The sequence below is a fragment of the Coregonus lavaretus genome (genome assembly GCF_964263955.1).
Source record: "Coregonus lavaretus genome assembly, chromosome: 10".
In the NCBI taxonomy this organism is placed as follows: Eukaryota; Metazoa; Chordata; class Actinopteri; order Salmoniformes; family Salmonidae; genus Coregonus; species Coregonus lavaretus.
This window is the reverse complement of record NC_139997.1, coordinates 34,592,231-34,612,092: the sequence shown is the minus strand read 5'-3', so window position 1 is coordinate 34,612,092 and position 19,862 is coordinate 34,592,231.

Here is a 19,862-nt window from a genome sequence, read left to right as displayed (position 1 = left end):
CGCATTGATGTGCCATCCTGGATGAGCTGCACTACCTGAGCCACTTGTGTGGGTTGTAGACTCCGTCTCATGCTACCACTAGAGTGAAAGCACTGCCAGCATTCAAAAGTGACCAAAACATCAGCCGGGAAGCATAGGAACTGAGAAGTGGTCTGTGGTCACCACCTGCAGAACCACTTCTTTATTGGGGGTGTCTTGCTAATTGCCTATAATATCCACCTGTTGTCTATTCCATTTGCACAACAGCATGTGCAATTTATTGTCAATCAGTGTTGCTTCCTAAGTGGACAGTTTGATTTCACAGAAGTGTGATTGACAAGGAGTTACATTGTGTTGTTTAACATTTACATTTACATTTTAGTCATTTAGCAGACGCTCTTATCCAGAGCGACTTACAGGAGCAATTAGGGTTAAGTGCCTTGCTCAAGGGCACATTTACGTCATTTAGCAGACGCTCTTATCCAGAGCGACTCACCAATTGGTGCGTTCACCCTATAGCCAGTGGGATAACCACTTTACAATTTTGGGGGGGGGGGGGGGGGGGTAGAAGGATTACTTTATCCTATCCCAGGTATTCCTTAAAGAGGTGGGGTTTCAAATGTCTCCGGAAGGTGGTGAGTGACTCTGCTGTCCTGGCGTCGTGAGGGAGCTTGTTCCACCATTGGGGTGCCAGAGCAGCGAACAGTTTTGACTGGGCTGAGCGGGAACTATGCTTCCGCAGAGGAAGGGGAGCCAGCAGGCCAGAGGTGGATGAACGCAATGCCCTCGTTTGGGTGTAGGGACTGATCAGAGCCCGAAGGTACAGAGGTGCCGTTCCCCTCACTGCTCCATAGGCAAGCACCATGGTCTTGTAGCGGATGCGAGCTTCAACTGGAAGCCAGTGGAGTGTGCAGAGGAGGGGGGTGACGTGAGAGAACTTGGGAAGGTTGAACACCAGACGGGCTGCGGCATTCTGGATGAGTTGTAGGGGTTTAATGGCACAGGCAGGGAGGCCAGCCAACAGCGAGTTGCAGTAGTCCAGACGGGAGATGACAAGTGCCTGGATTAGGACCTGTGCCGCTTCCTGTGTAAGGCAGGGTCGTACTCTCCGAATGTTGTAGAGCATGAACCTGCAGGAGCGGGTCACCGCCTTGATGTTGGCGGAGAACGACAGGGTGTTGTCCAGGGTCACGCCTAGGCTCTTCGCACTCTGGGAGGAGGACACAGCGGAGTTGTCAACCGTGATGGCGAGATCATGGAATGGGCAGTCCTTCCCCGGGAGGAAGAGCAGCTCCGTCTTGCCAGGGTTCAGCTTGAGGTGGTGATCCGTCATCCATACTGATATGTCTGCCAGACATGCAGAGATGCGATTCGCCACCTGGTTATCAGAAGGGGGAAAGGAGAAGATTCGTTGTGTATCGTCAGCGTAGCAATGATAGGAGAGGCCATGTGAGGATATGACAGAGCCAAGTGACTTGGTGTATAGGGAGAAAAGGAGAGGGCCTAGAACTGAGCCCTGGGGGACACCAGTGGTGAGAGCACGTGGTGCGGAGACAGCTTCTCGCCACGCCACTTGGTAGGAGCGACCGGTCAGGTAGGACGCAATCCAGGAGTGAGCCGCGCCGGAGATGCCCAGCTCGGAGAGGGTGGAGAGGAGGATCTGATGGTTCACAGTATCAAAGGCAGCAGACAGGTCTAGAAGGACAAGAGCAGAGGAGAGAGAGTTAGCTTTAGCAGTGCGGAGAGCCTCCGTGACACAGAGAAGAGCAGTCTCAGTTGAATGACCAGTCCTGAAACCTGACTGGTTTGGATCAAGAAGGTCATTCTGAGAGAGATAGCAAGAGAGTTGGCTAAAGACGGCACGCTCAATAGTTTTGGAAAGAAAAGAAAGAAGGGATACTGGTCTGTAGTTGTTGACATCAGTGGGATCGAGTGTTGGTTTCTTGAGAAGGGGAGCAACTCTCGCTCTCTTGAAGACGGAAGGGACATGGCCAGCGGTCAAGGATGAGTTGATCAGCGAGGTGAGGTAGGGGAGAAGGTCACCGGAGATGGTCTGGAGAAGAGAGGAGGGGATGGGGTCAAGCGGGCAGGTTGTTGGGCGGCCTGCAGTCACAAGTCGCAGGATTTTATCTGGAGAGAGAGGGGAGAAAGAAGTCAAAGCATAGGGTAGGGCAGTGTGAGTAGGACCAGCAGTGTCATTAGACTTAACAAACGAGGATCGAATGTCGTCAACCTTCTTTTCAAAGTGGTTGACGAAGTCATCCACAGAGAGAGAGGAGGGGGGGGCGGGGGGGGGGAGGATTCAGGAGGGAGGAAAATGTGGCAAAGAGCTTCCTAGGGTTAGAGGCAGATGCTTGGAATTTAGAGTGGTAGAAAGTGGCCTTAGCAGCAGAAACAGATGAAGAAAATGTAGAGAGGAGGGAGTGAAAAGATGCCAGGTCGGCAGGGAGTTTAGTTTTCTTCCATTTCCGCTCCGCTGCCCGGAGCTCTGTTCTGTGAGCTAGCAATGAGTCATCAAGCCACGGAGCTGGAGGGGAGGACCGAGCCGGCCGGGAGGATAGGGGACACAGAGAGTCAAAGGATGCAGAAAGGGAGGAGAGGAGGGTTGAGGAGGCAGAATCAGGAGATTGGAGGGAGAAGGATTGAGCAGAGGGAAGAGATGATAGGATGGAAGAGGAGAGAGTAGTGGGAGAGAGAGAGCGAAGGTTGCGGCGGCGCATTACCATCTGTGTAGGGGCAGAGTGAGTAGTGTGGGAGGAGAGCGAGAGAGAAAAGGAAACAAAGTAGTGGTCGGAGACATGGAGGGGAGTTGCAGTGAGATTAGTAGAAGAGCAGCATCTAGTAAAGATGAGGTCAAGCGTATTGCCTGCCTTGTGAGTAGGGGGGGACGGTGAGAGGGTGAGGTCAAAAGAGGAGAGAAGTGGAAAGAAGGAGGCAGAGAGAAATGAGTCAAATGTGGACATAGGGAGGTTGAAATCCCCCAAAACTGTGAGGGGTGAGCCATCCTCAGGAAAGGAACTTATCAAGGCGTCAAGCTCATTGATGAACTCTCCAAGGGAACCTGGAGGGCGATAGATGACAAGGATATTAAGCTTAAATGGGCTAGTGACTGTGACAGCATGGAATTCAAATGAGGAGATAGACAGATGGGTTAGGGGAAAAATTGAGAATGTCCACTTGGGAGAGATGAGGATTCCTGTGCCACCACCCCTCTGACCAGATGCTCTCGGGGTATGCGAGAACACATGGTCAGACAGAATAACAACAAAAAAGTCCAGAAAAACGCGGTGAAGTTGTCCTGTTCCCTTTATTTTTTTGAGCAGTGTACTTTGTGGGTGTTTTTTTCTAAGGGGACAGGACAACTTCACCGCGTTTTTCTGGACTTTTTTGTTGTTATTCTGTCTCTCACTGTTCAAATAAACCTAACATTAAAATTATAGACTGATCGTTTCTTGGTCAGTGGGCAAACGTACAAAATCAACAGGGGATCAAATACTTTTTCCCCTCACTGTATATATACATACACATGCATACATATAAATACATATACATGCATATATATATATATACATATACATTTTACGATAATTCTATTTTGTTTGTTTTTACTCCTGAACTTCCTCAACCTCTCCGATCATTTTCATGATGTCCATCCGGTTTGCTTCTATATGCCATATTTTTCTAACTATGCTCTTTCACAAACGCTCTCAACCTATAATCTATATAATTGTTATGGACACAGTATGCTTTACATTAGTGATCTTGTTTTTGTTAGTTGTCATTAGTCCCATCCTTCAGCTCCATTCAACACCTCCCATCTATCTCTTAACACCATCCAGATTGGATGTCCAGATTTGCCATATATTTTTCAACTGTACTGTGATGTTTCACAAAAGTTCTGAACCCTTCTATTCTCATTGTTTCTACAGATTGTAAATTGAAAATAAACATTTTTGCTAAAAGTATTATTATATTATTGATCGATTGACTATGACTTTTCAGATCACCCAGTAGTGCTATCTGCAGGGTTAGCTCCAGGTAAATATTGCAATCCTTCAGCCATTCCTGGACCTGTGACCAAAAACAAGCTACAAATGGACAGTACCAAAACAAATGATCTAATGATTCTGTCTCTTCGCAGCAAAATCTGCAGAGCTGGGAAGATTGTATCCCCCATGTAAATAACATTCTATTGGTAGCAAGAATTTTGTATAATAATTTAAATTCTAAGTTTTGAATCTTCCATCGTTTTGTGTATCAGTTCATGAACACTATGCCATGGAATCGGTACGTCAAAATTCTCTTCCCAACTATTTTGCAATCTATATGGGAAGGCTGTCAATCTTTTGGTCCTTAAATGAAACTGGTATACTTTTTTATTTATCACAATTTTCTTGAACCTTTTTCCCCTTCCACTTTCCTCTTCCATTTTTGCGGTAATGCTGCAATTCTTTGGTTGTAATTTTGGGTAGAGCAGACATTTCCATATGTTTTTGTTAGCTGCATGTGTGACATAACTCCACCAGTCGTACTTATGATATAATTTACGAAGATTATACCTTTTTTAAAAACATTTTCAAAAAATAATGGTTTTTAATTACTTAGTATATTTGAGTTTAAACAAAATATTTGTTACATTATTTGTTCTGGCTTGTTTTAGAGATAGTGATATTTGGGAGATGATTTCCTTTTCAAATAACTGAAAGTGAGAGGTTGTAATCTGAATAAAGGGAAAAAGGCCATTCTTGAACATGGGGTGAGACAATCTTACTAATTTGCTAGAGAACCAGTTTGGATATAAGTATAACTTTTGTACGACTGAAGCTTTTAGTGATAGGTCTAATGCTTTAATATTTAATCATTTCTGTCCTCCGGATTCATATTGGGGCCCCGTGTAGCTCAGTTGGTAGAGCATGGCGCTTGCAAAGCCAGGGTTGTGGGTTCATTTCCCACGGGGGGCCAGTATGTAAATGTATGCCCTCACTAACTGTAAGTCGCTCTGGATAAGAGTGTCTGCTAAATGACAAAAATGTAAAAAAAAAAAAACATTATATAAATAGGCCCGTTTAATTTTGTCTGGCTTGCCATTACAAATAAAATTGAATATTTTTTTCTCATATAATTTAAAAAACTATTCGCTAGGCGTAGGCAAGACCATAAGCAAATAGGTAAACTGGGATAATACTAAAGAGTTAATCAGGGTGATTTTTCCACAAATAGACAGGTATTTACCTTTACATGGTAGCAAGAACTTATCTATTTTTGCTAACTTTCTATTAATAATAATAATAATAATAATAATATTAAAATGTATTGGAGTGAGATCATTTATTTCATTTGGGATATGTATTCCGAGTATATCCACATCACCATCAGACCATTTTATTGGTAAACTACATGGTAATGTAAAAATTGTAATTTTTAGTGATCCAATACGTAATATAGTACATTTATCATAATTTGGTTGTAATCCAGAGATTGTTAGAAAATGTATCTAGGTCATCTATGAGGCTGTGGAGGGATTCAAGTTGTGGATTTAAAAGAAAACATTAATCATCAGCATACAATGACACCTTTGTTTTTAAGCCCTGGATTTCTAATCCCTTGATATTATTGTTGGATCTGATTTTAATAGCTAACATTTCAATGGCCATAATAAATAGATATGCCGATAGTGGACAACCTTGTTTTACTCCTCTTGACAGTTTAGCCATTATTTACTATTTTACACCTAGGGTTACTATACATGACTCGCAAAAGAGGCAAGAAGCAGAATGGTAGGAAAGCATTTAAGGAGAAGTCAAGACATCGGAGACAATGGATAAATGTTGAAGAGTTACAACTTATGATCTCAATGACATCAGAGCAGGATGACTTCTAATGGCGGAGAGGGCTGTAATGATCCCTTAGATTCAGGGGACGCCCAGGGCCTGCCCTACCGCCCCTCCCTCACTCCACTACCTATTTCCTGTTTTCATGCTTGTCTGCTTTCCTCTCTACCTATACATTTTACATTTACATTTTAGTCATTTAGCAGACGCTCTTATCCAGAGCGACTTACAGTTAGTGAGTGCATACATTTTTAATGAGTAGAATTGCATGAAATTAGTTATAAAACTGCAAAATACAATATCAGCTGTGTCTGGAGACATTCCAGGGTCTCTATATGTCACCCTGCCCATTACGTCACAGGTGTAAAGGCCTGTCTGGACTCCATTTTGGCCGCCATCTTCATGCAATTCCTGTTTTATTTATTTTAATGCTACTGGGTCATTGACATCGTCATAGTGCGATGCACTGTTTGTGTCAATATACTGTAGAGGCCTATTCAGCAAAAACATATACTTGATAACAATGGATGGGTATTTCATTACCAAAGAGACTAAGCTTTATGTGGAACAATGATCTCATTTTAAACAGATGAGTCACATTTCTGTTTTATTAGATGATGCAAGCTCAGCTAAAATGACTCTCCACAAGCAAGACAAAAATATGTGACTAGTTTTAGCACCATCATGGGGTTAGGCCTCCTGTAGCTCAATTGGTAGAGCATGGCGCTTGCAACGCCAGGGTTGTGGGTTCAATTCCCACGGGGGGCCTGTAGAAAAATGTATGCACTCACTAACTGTAAGTCGCTCTGGATAAGAGCGTCTGCTAAATGACTAAAGTGTTATTAATACTCAATTTATGAAAATAAAGTATTATACATCTACAGAGAATCTATAATTTTGTGCCATTTTGATGGGAGCTATGTTTCTAAACGTAAACTTTGTTGTAGTACACCTTCCTGCCACAGCTTGGTGCCACAGATTAACAATGACAGACAGATGGGGTTCTTGTTTCTCCTACCCACGGGGGAGGTAGGATCCACCAGATGACGCCCTAGTATGTTCAGATATGTTCTCTATACCATCATTGTACAAAAAGGCAAGGATGTGTTGTCCTTTTACCCTTTGCAGGGTTGTAGTTTGCTATAATTTTGAATGGAGAAGCTACTCTGTCTCTTTTCATAATTAAATTAAGATACTACACAAACACATTTATTACCAAAAATACATAAGGATACTCCTTAAAAAAATTGAGGGATGTGAGCAAAAGGGGCAAATACTGTTTTCAAATCTAGGACATTACAGAACACTCTAGTGGTAGAGTGAGAGAAATGCACCTCAGAGATTTCTGACTGAAACTTGACTCTTCAACATTGGTGTTACCCTTCATTTAGATGGAATTACTGTGTGATCTATCATAATTATTATGATATGGTTAGCTTCCCCAGACATATTATTATTGTGAACAGCACTTAGAGATTCAAAAAACAAACTATCTGTGTGTGTGCCTTTCCATTTGTAACAGCCAGGACATGGACAGACATTATTGGGTAATTTATCAGGGAATAAATAGTGTGCTACTTTGCTGTGTAATGACCCCATAGTAACAGACACAGCTCCTGAGCCATAAAACAGTCTCCACTTGACCTTGTCTTTGAACATGACCAGATCCCTCCCATCAACACTCATCAAATGTGCGTCAGTGCACCACATGCCACCATAGTAGGAGTGTGAACTCTTCAGTTGGACTCTGGTGATGATAACAGCTGCACTGCGGACCCACCTGTCCAGTGTGATATTGACCTATGTGGCCTTTTCACTTGTTGTTTTACAATACATGTTGTTGTTTGCTGTAGGTTAAATATATAATTGACTGGATCTACTGTATTTGCTGATATTATTGTTTCTATGTGCCAAAATAGTTGACCACATATAGTTAAGTGATAATGCCCGAAAAGCCGGTGTTTGGAGGATATATTGGCACGAGTGTTGTTAGACCCGAGACTAAATCGAGGGCCGGCAAACCGTGCCAATATATCCTCTAAACACCGCCTTCGAGGGCATTATCACTTTTACACAACGGGTTACCAACATATTCAAATAATGACTGGCATATTTTCATTTACAATGTTATTTTGATGAATTTATTAATACTATTTAATCCTTCCACAAGGATTGCTACCCAAGCCAGCTGATCATTAGTTCTATCGGTTCGGTTGCCACAGACGCGACCCAGTCGTTCAATCTTTTTGTTCTGTATCTATGGAGGCGACCCAGTCGTTCGTTCTAAATGTTCCATTGCCATACTGGCTGGCAATGTTCTTATCCCTTGCTTGCTAGCTAGCCAACTATGGCTAACTTACAGTCACGTCAAACAGTGCAGCCAGAATAACAACAGTAGCTGCATTTCCATTTGTTTAAGCTGTTTTCTAGTGACATTTATTTGGATACATCCATAACAATGAGCTAATGAGGCGTGATTTCAACTGGCATAGAAAATGTGCTCTCTCGTCAGGACACTGATGTTCAGAGGAGCTAGCCAACAACACAGCTAACACAATCACTTCAAACTGAAGCTGGAAAGACTGCAAAATAGCTGCACTTCGTTTCGTTTGACCTTTTTTCAATTTACATTTCTTTGTATATATCCATAAAAATGATGCCAGCTGATTCATGATTTCGAATGGCTGAGAAACGCTGCCTGACTGTCTGTCTCGTCCCGACTCCCGACATGTTCGTTACTATGGGACAGCTGGAGATCTAATTTGAATATTGAAACAATGTTGCAAATGTCGGAGAGACAGACAGCAAGGTTTATACAAATCTCAACATAAAAAAAAAAAATTTAGGGGGTAGATCAGCTTTAATATTGCAGATAGATTGTAACTTCCATCAATGTAATTGTCTGCATCACTTCCAATCCCCCATATGTTTATTTTCTCACAAATAATAAATAAATAACGTCTAGAGGCTTTTTATAGTGGAGATCAAGTTTATAAATTGCTTGGCTGGGCTGACGAGACAGTGGATTGCACAGTCAGATGGAACAGAGGAAATAGGCATTTTAAAGTCATAGATTTAGCCGGTGGTAACTTGTGGAATAGACACCGGCTGGAATGCGGTTTTAACCAATCAGCATTCAGGATTAGAACCACCCGTTGTATAATATGTAATTATCAGATATGTTGTTTTTGTATTCTAACCATTGTTCAGTGTGATTGACTAAATCAGATGATGGAGGCTCTCAGCTTCCTAGGTTAAAAGCACCAGGTGAGGGTCTTTGTTTCACAAACTAGTCAAAAGGCCAGGAGAACCATACACTGCTTGCACACACACATAAATCCATGTTTGGACAAACAATGGTATGTTTGTGCATGAAGGCTTTGGCATAAGACGGTTTCTGTGATGTAGTAACAGCTGAGCCTGTAGTAAGAAAAATGCAAATGTGTACAGTACACAGTGCCTTAGGAAAGTATTCAGACCCCTTGACTTTTTCCACATTTTGTTACATTACAGCCTTAATCTAAAATTGATTAAATTGTTTTCCCCCCTCATCAATCTACACACAATTCCCCATAATGACAAAGCAAAAACAGGTTTTTATAATTTTTTGCTAATTTATAAAAAATAAATAAATGAAATAATACATTTACATAAATATTCAGACCCTTTACTCAGTACTTTGTTGAAGCACCTTTGGCAGCGATTTCAGCATCGAGTCTTCTTGGGTATGACGCTACACGCTTGGCACACCTGTATTTGGGGAGTTTCTCCCATTCTTCTCTGCAGATCCTCTCAAGCGCTGTCAGGTTAGATGGGGAGCGTTGCTGCACAGCTATTTTCAGGTCTCTCCAGAGATGTTCGATCGGGTTCAAGTCCGGGCTCTGGCTGGGCCACTCAAGGACATTCAGAGACTTGTCCCGAAGCCACTCTTGCGTTATCTTGGCTGTGTGCTTAGGGTCGTTGTCCTGTTAGAAGGTAAACCTTCACCCAAGTCTGAGCGCTCTGGAACAGGTTTTCATCAAGGATCTCTCTGTACTTTGCACCATTCATCTTTGCCTCGATCCTGACTAGTCTCCCAGTCCCTGCCGCTGAAAACATCCCCACTGCATGATGCTGCCACCACCATGCTTCACCGTAGGGATGGTGCCAGGTTTCCTCCAGACGTGACGCTTGGCATTCAGGCCAAAGAGTTCAATCTTGGTTTCATCAGACCAGATAATCTTGTTTCTCATGGTCTGAGAGTCTTTAGGTGCCTTTTGGCAAACTCCAAGCAGGCTGTCATGTGCCTTTTACTGAGGAGTGGCTTCCGTCTGGCACCTCTACCATAAAGGTCTGATTGGTGGAGTGCTGAAGAGATGGTTGTCCTTCTGGAAGGTTCTCCCATCTCCACAGAGGAACTCTAGAGCTCTGTCAGAGTGACCATCGGGTTCTTGGTCACCTCCCTGACCAAGGCCCTTCTCCCCCGATTGCTCAGTTTGGCTGGACGGCCAGCTATAGGAAGAGTCTTGGTGGTTCAAAACGTCTTCCATTTAAGAATGATGGAGGCCACTGTGTTCTTGGGGACCTTCAATGCTGAATACTTTTTTTGGTAGCCTTCCCCAGATCTGTGGCTCGACACAATCCTGTCTCGGAGCTCTACGGAATATTCCTTTGACCTCATTGCTTGGTTTTTCCTCTGACATGCAATGTCAACTGTGGGACCTTATATAGACAGGTGTGTGCCTTTCCAAATCATGTCCAATTAATTGAATTTAGCACAGGTGGACTCCAATCAAGTTGTAGAAACATCTCAAGGATGATCAATGGAAACAGGATGCACCTGAGCTCAATTTCGAGTATCATAGCAAAGGGTCTGAATACTTATGTAAATAAGGTATTTCGGTTTTTTATTTTTAATACATTTGCAAAAATTTCTAAAAACCTGTTTTCACTTTTTCATTATGGGGTATTGTGTGTAGATTGCTGAGAAAAAATATTTATTTAATAAATTTTAGAATAAGGCTGTAACGTAACAAAATGTGGAAAAAGTCAAGGGGTCTGAATACTTTCTGAAGGCACTGTATGTGGGTCAGAAGTATGTGGCCCCATGTTGGAAAACCTCAGATTGAAAATGCTGTACTTACACTAAAACATGGCAGCTAATACAACACATGGGTGTGTCTGCTTAAATGCTGTTGTGTGTTTGTGTGTGTGTGTGTCACAACACAATCACTATGAGGTATTAATCACCCCAGACGACACCCCAGATGTGTCATGGGGGGGTCAAAGCCCCCAAAGTAATCTGTTGGGTAGACGACCTACCTCAGTTGACTCTCTGGTAACCTTCTGCTCTACCAGCAAGCTTAACTATGCCAATAACCACTATGTAAGAAGGTGAAACTGTGACACACACTCAAACAAACACTTAAGCACTCACACAAGTGTGACTGATAAGGGGACTGTTATATGGGTGGACCTTGCTCTCTGTAGAGGGAGATGTATATGGGGAAGTGACGCTACATTTGGTTTCACCTGAACAGGTGGAGTCCCTCTATTTACTAGGTCTGATTCAACAGGAAATTAACCTTGGATCCATTTTAGTCATCACTCTGAAAGTCTTCAACAAGTAAGTTATTAGAATGATGTATGTCGATGTACATTGGATCTCAATAGGAATATTTCCTAAAGAAAAATACAATTTAAGAATGATCTTGTTTGTGGTTGTTGAGGGAAAGACTTAGGGAGGAAGTACGATTCTGTAGGTACTTTGGATGGACGGATCTGTGAGACTGCAATTATTGAAATATATTTTGTTTCAATAATATATTTTGTTTGATTAATGTTTGTTCGAGAAGATACGTTATTAAGATATAATGTTTATGTTTCTGTGGCTGGGCTGCAGTGAGTCTTTGATCAGCGATCAATCAGAGAATGTGTGTGTGTTTTTGTGAACAGGGGAGTTCCTCACACAACATACCTTGGTGAAAAATGTAGCGTTCAGAGCTCAGGTCTGTGTGAATGTACAGTATTTTGCTTCCCGCTGGGTTGTTTCCATGCCATTGTGTTTGTTGTTTTTATATTTCAGCCAGGGAATATTAGCATGACTGTTACCTGGGCAACATGGCCAGTGTTTTCTTCACGTTGATTTTACTCTATACAACAGGTGAGCAGATCTGAATATGTTTTGCACACATTGACACACTACATTGCACTATCCCATATACTCACAATTGAAACAAATATACTGAATATGATAGGATGGGACAAAATCCATAGTTGACGTCGCCATTGGGATTACCCAAACATTTCCCTGTTTATGAAAATAGATATTAGTGAATAAACATCAAAACTCTATTTCACTGAACGAACATGAGAACCCAGCTCAGCATATAATTTATCCCTGGCTTCATTTTGCCCTAATCAGACTGGGAGTGATTGAAGCTGTTAATTTGACACGGAGGCCTTCTCATGTTTATCACAGCCATGCAGAGACATACAGGAGATGGGTGCAGGTCTCTGATTTAACACGCCTAATGGATCCGGCTTTACGTTGACTACACCAGGCTATATTACTTCCTGCTTAAGGAAACTTTATGAGTCAGGTCTCATCCTTAGGATACTGCAGTTTTTTTTCGATCACTTTGTTGCAATTTTCACAAGTATGTGGTAAATTTTCACAACTCTAAGCACAAAAATCTAAACAGATCATCAAAATGGCTCATGTTTCAAAACTGACTGAGTACATTTATATATTTGTACCTCATAAATGTATCAATTTGACATCAATTTATTAAAGAAGGTAAAACCAAATCATATACAGTGAGGGAGAAAAGTATTTGATCCCCTGCTGATTTTGTACGTTTGCCCACTGACAAAGAAATGATCAGTCTATAATTTTAATGGTAGGTTTATTTGAACAGTGAGAGACAGAATAACAACACAAAAATTCAGAAAAACGCATGTCAAAAATGTTATAAATTGATTTGCATTTTAATGAGGGAAATAAGTATTTGACCCCCTCTCAATCAGAAAGATGTATGGCTCCCAGGTGTCTTTTATACAGGTAACGAGCTGAGATTAGGAGCACACTCTTAAAGGGAGTGCTCCTAATCTCAGCCTGTTACCTGTATAAAAGACACCTGTCCACAGAAGCAATCAATCAATCAGATTACAAACTCTCCACCATGGCCAAGACCAAAGAGCTCTCCAAGGATGTCAGGGACAAGATTGTAGACCTACACAAGGCTGGAATGGGCTACAAGACCATCGCCAAGCAGCTTGGTGAGAAGGTGACAACAGTTGGTGCGATTATTTGCAAATGGAAGAAACACAAAAGAACTGTCAATCTCCCTCGGCCTGGGGCTCCATGCAAGATCTCACCTTGTGGAGTTGCAATGATCATGAGAACAGTGAGGAATCAGCCCAGAACTACATGGGAGGATCTTGTCAATGATCTCAAGGCAGCTGGGACCATAGTCACCAAGAAAACAATTGGTAACATACTATGCCGTGAAGGACTGAAATCCTGCAGCGCCCGCAAGGTCCCCCTGCTCAAGAAAGCACATATACATGCCCGTCTGAAGTTTGCCAATGAACATCTGAATGATTCTGAGGAGAACTGAGTGAAAGTGTTGTGGTCAGATGAGACCAAAATGGAGCTCTTTGGCATCAACTCAACTCGCCATGTTTGGAGGAGGAGGAATGCTGCCTATGACCCCAAGAACACCATCCCCACCGTCAAACATGGAGGTGGAAACATTATGTTTTGGGGGTGTGTTTCTGCTAAGGGGACAGGACAACTTCACTGAATCAAAGGGACGATGGACGGGGCCATGTACCGTCAAATCTTGGGTGAGAACCTCCTTCCCTCAGCCAGGGCATTGAAAATGGGTCGTGGATGGGTATTCCAGCATGACAATGACCCAAAACACACGGCCAAGGCAACAAAGGAGTGGCTCAAGAAGAAGCACATTAAGGTCCTGGAGTGGCCTAGCCAGTCTCCAGACCTTAATCCCATAGAAAATCTGTGGAGGGAGCTGAAGGTTCGAGTTGCCAAATGTCAGCCTCGAAACCTTAATGACTTGGAGAAGATCTGCAAAGAGGAGTGGGACAAAATCCCTCCTGAGATGTGTGCAAACCTGGTGGCCAACTACAAGAAATGTCTGACCTCTGTGATTGCCAACAAGGGTTTTGCCACCAAGTACTAAGTAATGTTTTGCAGAGGGGTCAAATACTTATTTCCCTCATTAAAATGAAAATCAATTTATAACATTTTTGACATGCGTTTTTCTGGATTTTTTTTGTTGTTATTCTGTCTCTCACTTTTCAAATAAACCTACCATTAAAATTATAGACTGATCATTTCTTTGTCAGTGGGCAAACGTACAAAATCAGCAGGGGATCAAATACTTTTTTCCCTCACTGTATGGATGTGGCTGTAAATACATAATTCTCCATCCGCCAGTGTGCTTCACTAGGACAAAGTGGAAAGAGTCACTCTTGTGTGCTACCATTTGGAATTATAGTGCAGTGTACAATTCACTGCTGAAATACCTTGGTTGTATTTAACAATATATTCCACTAATTTTCTGAATTTCATTGATACACTCACTGTAAGCTGATGAATTTTGTCAAGCAGAGAGACAGGTGATACTGTATCAGTTGACAAGTCAGGTAGAAAATGTTGCATGGGGCAGAAATGGAATACAATACCGTTCTACGTTTTTACAGTAGCCAACTGCTTTACAATACCCCTACATTTGAAGTCGGAAGTTTACATACACCTTAGCCAAATACATTTAAACTCAGTTTTTCACAATTCCTGACATTTAATCCTATTAAATATTACCTGTCTTAGGTCAGTTAGGATCACCACTTTATTTTAAGAATGGGAAATGTCAGAATAATAGTAGAGAGAATGATTTATTTCAGCTTTTATTCCTTTCATCACATTCCCAGTGGGTCAGAAGTTTACATACACTCAATTAGTATTTGGTAGCATTGCCTTTAAATTGTTTAACTTGGGTCAAATGTTTTGGGTAGCCTTCCACAAGCTTCCCACAATAAGTTGGGTGAATTTTGGCCCATTGCTCCTGACAGAGCTGGTGTAACTGAGTCAGGTTTGTAGGCCTCCTTGCTCGCACACGCTTTTTCAGTTCTGCTCACAAATTTTCAATATGATTGAGGTCAGGGTTCAATTCTCGGGCCGACTCTATTCTCTGTGTATATCAATGATGTTGCTCTTGCTGCTGGTGAAGCTCGGATCCACCTCTATGCGGACGACACCATTTTGTATACATCTGTCCCTTCATTGGACACTGTGTTAACAAACCTCCAAACGAGCTTCAACGCCATACGACACTCCTTCCGTAGCCTCCAACTGCTCTTAAACACTAGTAAAACTAAATGCATGCTCTTCAACCGAACACTGCTTGCACCCGCCCACCCGACTAGAATCACTACTCTCGGCGGGTCTGACCTAGAGTATGTGGACAACTACAAATACCTAGGTGTCTGGTTAGACTGTAAACTCTCCTTCCAGACTCACATTAAGCATCTCCAATCAAAAGTTAGATCTAGAATCGGCCTCCTATTTCGCAACAAAGCCTCCTTCACTCATGCTGCCAAACATGCCCTTGTAAAACTGACTATCCTACCGATCCTTGACTTCGGCGATGTCATTTACAAAATAGCCTCCAACACTCTACTCAGCAAATTGGATGTAGTCTATCACAGTGCCATCCGTTTTGTCACCAAAGCCCCATATACTACCCACCATTGTGACCTGTACGCTCTTTTGGCTGGCCCTCACTACATATTCGTCGCCAAACCCACTGGCTCCAGGTCATCTATAAATCACTGCTAGGCAAATCCCCGTCTTACCTTAGCGCACTGGTCACCATAGCAACACCCACCCGTAGTCTGCGCTCCAGCAGGTATATCTCACTGGTCATCCCCAAAGCCAACACCTCCTTTGGCCGCCATTCCTTCCAGTTCTCTGCTGCCAATGACTGGAACGAACTGCAAAAATCTCTGAAGCTGGAGACTCTTATCTCCCTCACTAAATTTAAGCGTCAGTTGTCAGAGCAGCTTACCGATCACTGCACCTGTACACAGCCATTCTGAAATTATCACACCCAACTACCTCATCCCCATATTGTTATTTATTTTGCTAATTTTCACCCCAGTATCTCTATTTGCACATCATCTTTTGCACATCTATCATTCCAGTGTTAATACGAAATTGTAACTATTTTGCACTATGGCCTATTTATTGCCTTACCTCCATAACTTACTACATTCGCACACACTGTATATATATATTCTGTTTGTATTTTTGACTTTATGTTTTGTTTACCCCATATGTAACTCTGTGTTGTTGTTTTTATCGCACTGCTTTGCTTTATCTTGGCCAGTAGTAAATGAGAACTTGTTCTCAACTGGCTTACCTGGTTAAATAAAGGTGAAAAAAATTAAATTAAATAAAAAGGGCTTTGTGATAGCCACTCCAATACCTTGACTTTGTTGTCCTTAAGCCATTTTGCCACAACTTTGGAAGTATGCTTGGGGTCATTGTCCATTTGGAAGACCCATTTGAGACCAAGCTTTAACTTCCTGACTGATGTCTTGAGATGTTGCTTCAATATATCCTCATAACTTTCCTTCCTCATGATGCCATCTATTTTGTGAAGTGCACCAGTCCCTCCTGCAGCAAAGCACCCCCACAGTATGATGCTGCCACCCCCGTTCTTCACGGTTGGGTTGGGGTTGTTCAGCTTGCAAGCCTACCACTTTTTCCTCCAAACATAACGATGGTCATTATGGCCAAACAGTTCTATTTTTGTTTTATCAGACCAGAGGACATTTCTCCAAAAAGTATGATCTTTGTCCCCATGTGCAGTTGCAAACCGTAGTCTGGCTTTTGTATGGCGTTTTTGGAGCAGTGGCTTCTTCCTTGCTGAGTGGCCTTTCAGGTTATGTCGATATAGGACTCGTTTTACTGAGGATATAGATACTTTTGTATCGGTTTCCTCCAGCACCTTCACAAGGTCCTTTGCTGCTGTTCTGGGATTGATTTGCACTTTTCACACCAAAGTACGTTCATCTCTCCTGAGCGGTATGACGGCTGCGTGGTCCCATGGTGTTTATACTTGCGTACTATTGTTTGTACAGATGAACGTGGTACCTTCAGGCGTTTGGAAATTGCTCCCAAGGATGAACCAGACTTGTGGAGGTCTACAATTTCTTTTCTGAGGTCTTGGCTGATTTCTTTTGATTTTCCCATGATGTCAAGCAAAGAGGCAGTGAGTTTGAAGATAGGCCTTGAAATACATCCACAGGTACACCTCCAATTGACTCAAATTATGTCAATTAGCCTATCAGAAGCTTCTAAAGCCATAACATAATTTTCTGGAATTTTCCAAGCTGTTTAAAGTCACAGTCAACGAAGTGTATATAAACTTCTGACCCACTGGAATTGGGATACAGTGAATTATAAGTGAAATAATCTGTCTATAAACAATTGTTGGAATAATTACTTGTGTCATGCACAAAGTAGATGTCCTAACCGACTTGCCAAAACTATCGTTTGTTAACAAGACATTTGTGGAGTGGTTGAAAAACAAGTTTTAATGACTCCAACGTAAGTGTATGTAAACTTCCGACGTCAACTGTATTTCTGATGATTTGTCCTACTTATGTAGCCTACTGTATAAGGATAATTAAACTAAGACTGACATACTTCTCAACATGCTCACAACCTGCCATTGGATACAAGTTATACATTTTTTAAATTGTGCATGTCAAGTAATAGTCAAATACTGTATGGAAAATTATATTTACCATCAGCTATTCTTTCTATTCAGCACTAAAAAAAGAACAGTTTTGAAATGTGTACAGTGGGGGAAAAAAGTATTTAGTCAGCCACCAATTGTGCAAGTTCTCCCACTTAAAAAGATGAGAGAGGCCTGTAATTTTCATCATAGGTACACGTCAACTATGACAGACAAAATGAGGAAAAAAAATCCAGAAAATCACATTGTAGGATTTTTAATGAATTTAATTGCAAATTATGGTGGAAAATAAGTATTTGGTCAATAACAAAAGTTTCTCAATACTTTGTTATATACCCTTTGTTGGCAATGATACAGGTCAAATGTTTTCTGTAAGTCTTCACAAGGTTTTCACACACTGTTGCTGGTATTTTGGCCCATTCCTCCATGCAGATCTCCTCTAGAGCAGTGATGTTTTGGGGCTGTCGCTGGGCAACACGGACTTTCAACTACCTCCAAAGATTTTCTATGGGGTTGAGATCTGGAGACTGGCTAGGCCACTCCAGGACCTTGAAATGCTTCTTACGAAGCCACTCCTTCGTTGCCCGGGCGGTGTGTTTGGGATCATTGTCATGCTGAAAGACCCAGCCACGTTTCATCTTCAATGCCCTTGCTGATGGAAGGAGGTTTTCACTCAAAATCTCACGATACATGGCCCCATTCATTCTTTCCTTTACACGGATCAGTCGTCCTGGTCCCTTTGCAGAAAAACAGCCCCAAAGCATGATGTTTCCACCCCCATGCTTCACAGTAGGTATGGTGTTCTTTGGATGCAACTCAGCATTCTTTGTCCTCCAAACACGACGAGTTGAGTTTTTACCAAAACGTTCTATTTTGGTTTCATCTGACCATATGACATTCTCCCAATCCTCTTCTGGATCATCCAAATGCACTCTAGCAAACTTCAGACGGGCCTGGACATGTACTGGCTTAAGCAGGGGGACACGTCTGGCACTGCAGGATTTGAGTCCCTGGCCGCGTAGTGTGTTACTGATGGTAGGCTTTGTTACTTTGGTCCCAGCTCTCTGCAGGTCATTCACTAGGTCCCCCCATGTGGTTCTGGGATGTTTGCTCACCGTTCTTGTGATCATTTTGACCCCACTGGGTGAGATCTTGCGTGGAGCCCCAGATCGAGGGAGATTATCAGTGGTCTTGTATGTCTTCCATTTCCTAATAATGCTCCCACAGTTGATTTCTTCAAACCAAGCTGCTTACCTATTGCAGATTCAGTCTTCCCAGCCTGGTGCAGGTCTACAATTTTGTTTCTGGTGTCCTTTGACAGCTCTTTGGTCTTGGCCATAGTGGAGTTTGGAGTGTGACTGTTTGAGGTTGTGGACAGGTGTCTTTTATACTGATAACAAGTTCAAACAGGTGCCATTAATACAGGTAACGAGTGGAGGACAGAGGAGCCTCTTAAAGAATAAGTTACAGGTCTGTGAGAGCCAGAAATCTTGCTTGTTTGTAGGTGACCAAATACTTATTTTCCACAATAATTTGCTAATAAATTCATTAAAAATCCTACAATGTGATTTTCTGGATTTTTCTTTCTCAATTTGTCTGTCATAGTTGACGTGTACCTATGATGAAAATTACAGGCCTCTCTCATCTTTTTAAGTGGGAGAACTTGCACAATTGGTGGCTGACTAAATACTTTTTTCCCCCATTGTATATTTTTTTGTTTTGTTATTGGATTAAATGGTTGTTAAAATGACTAAATGGTGAGCCTATAATGATTTGATGTATTGGTGACTTAAAAAAATGTGCTCATGATATTTCACGGAAAACTTAGATTTAGATTTTGCATGAATGGCTCAGGGGTGAAAGATATGAAACCCCAATGAATGCACAAAGGTTCTGAACATAAGATAGGGGGTCATTACAAGTGTTATCAGTTTAGTTTTGTACTTAGAGTTTTGAAAATATACCACTTTCATCCAGTGGTGGAAAAAGTACCCAATTGTCATACTTGAGTAAAAGTGTCCGCCAGATCAGAGGCAGTATGGATTACCGGGGATGTTCTATTGATATGTGCGGGAATTTGACTGTTTTCCTGTGCTGCTAATCATTCAAAATGTGACAAGTACTTTGCGTGTCAGGGAAAATGTATGGAGTAAAAAGTACATTATTTTCTTAAGGAATGTAGTGAAATAAAAGTAGTCAAAAATATAAATAGTAAAGTAAAGTACAGATACCTAAAAAAACGACTTAAGTAGTACATCTCAGCTATGTTTTTTTAAAAGGC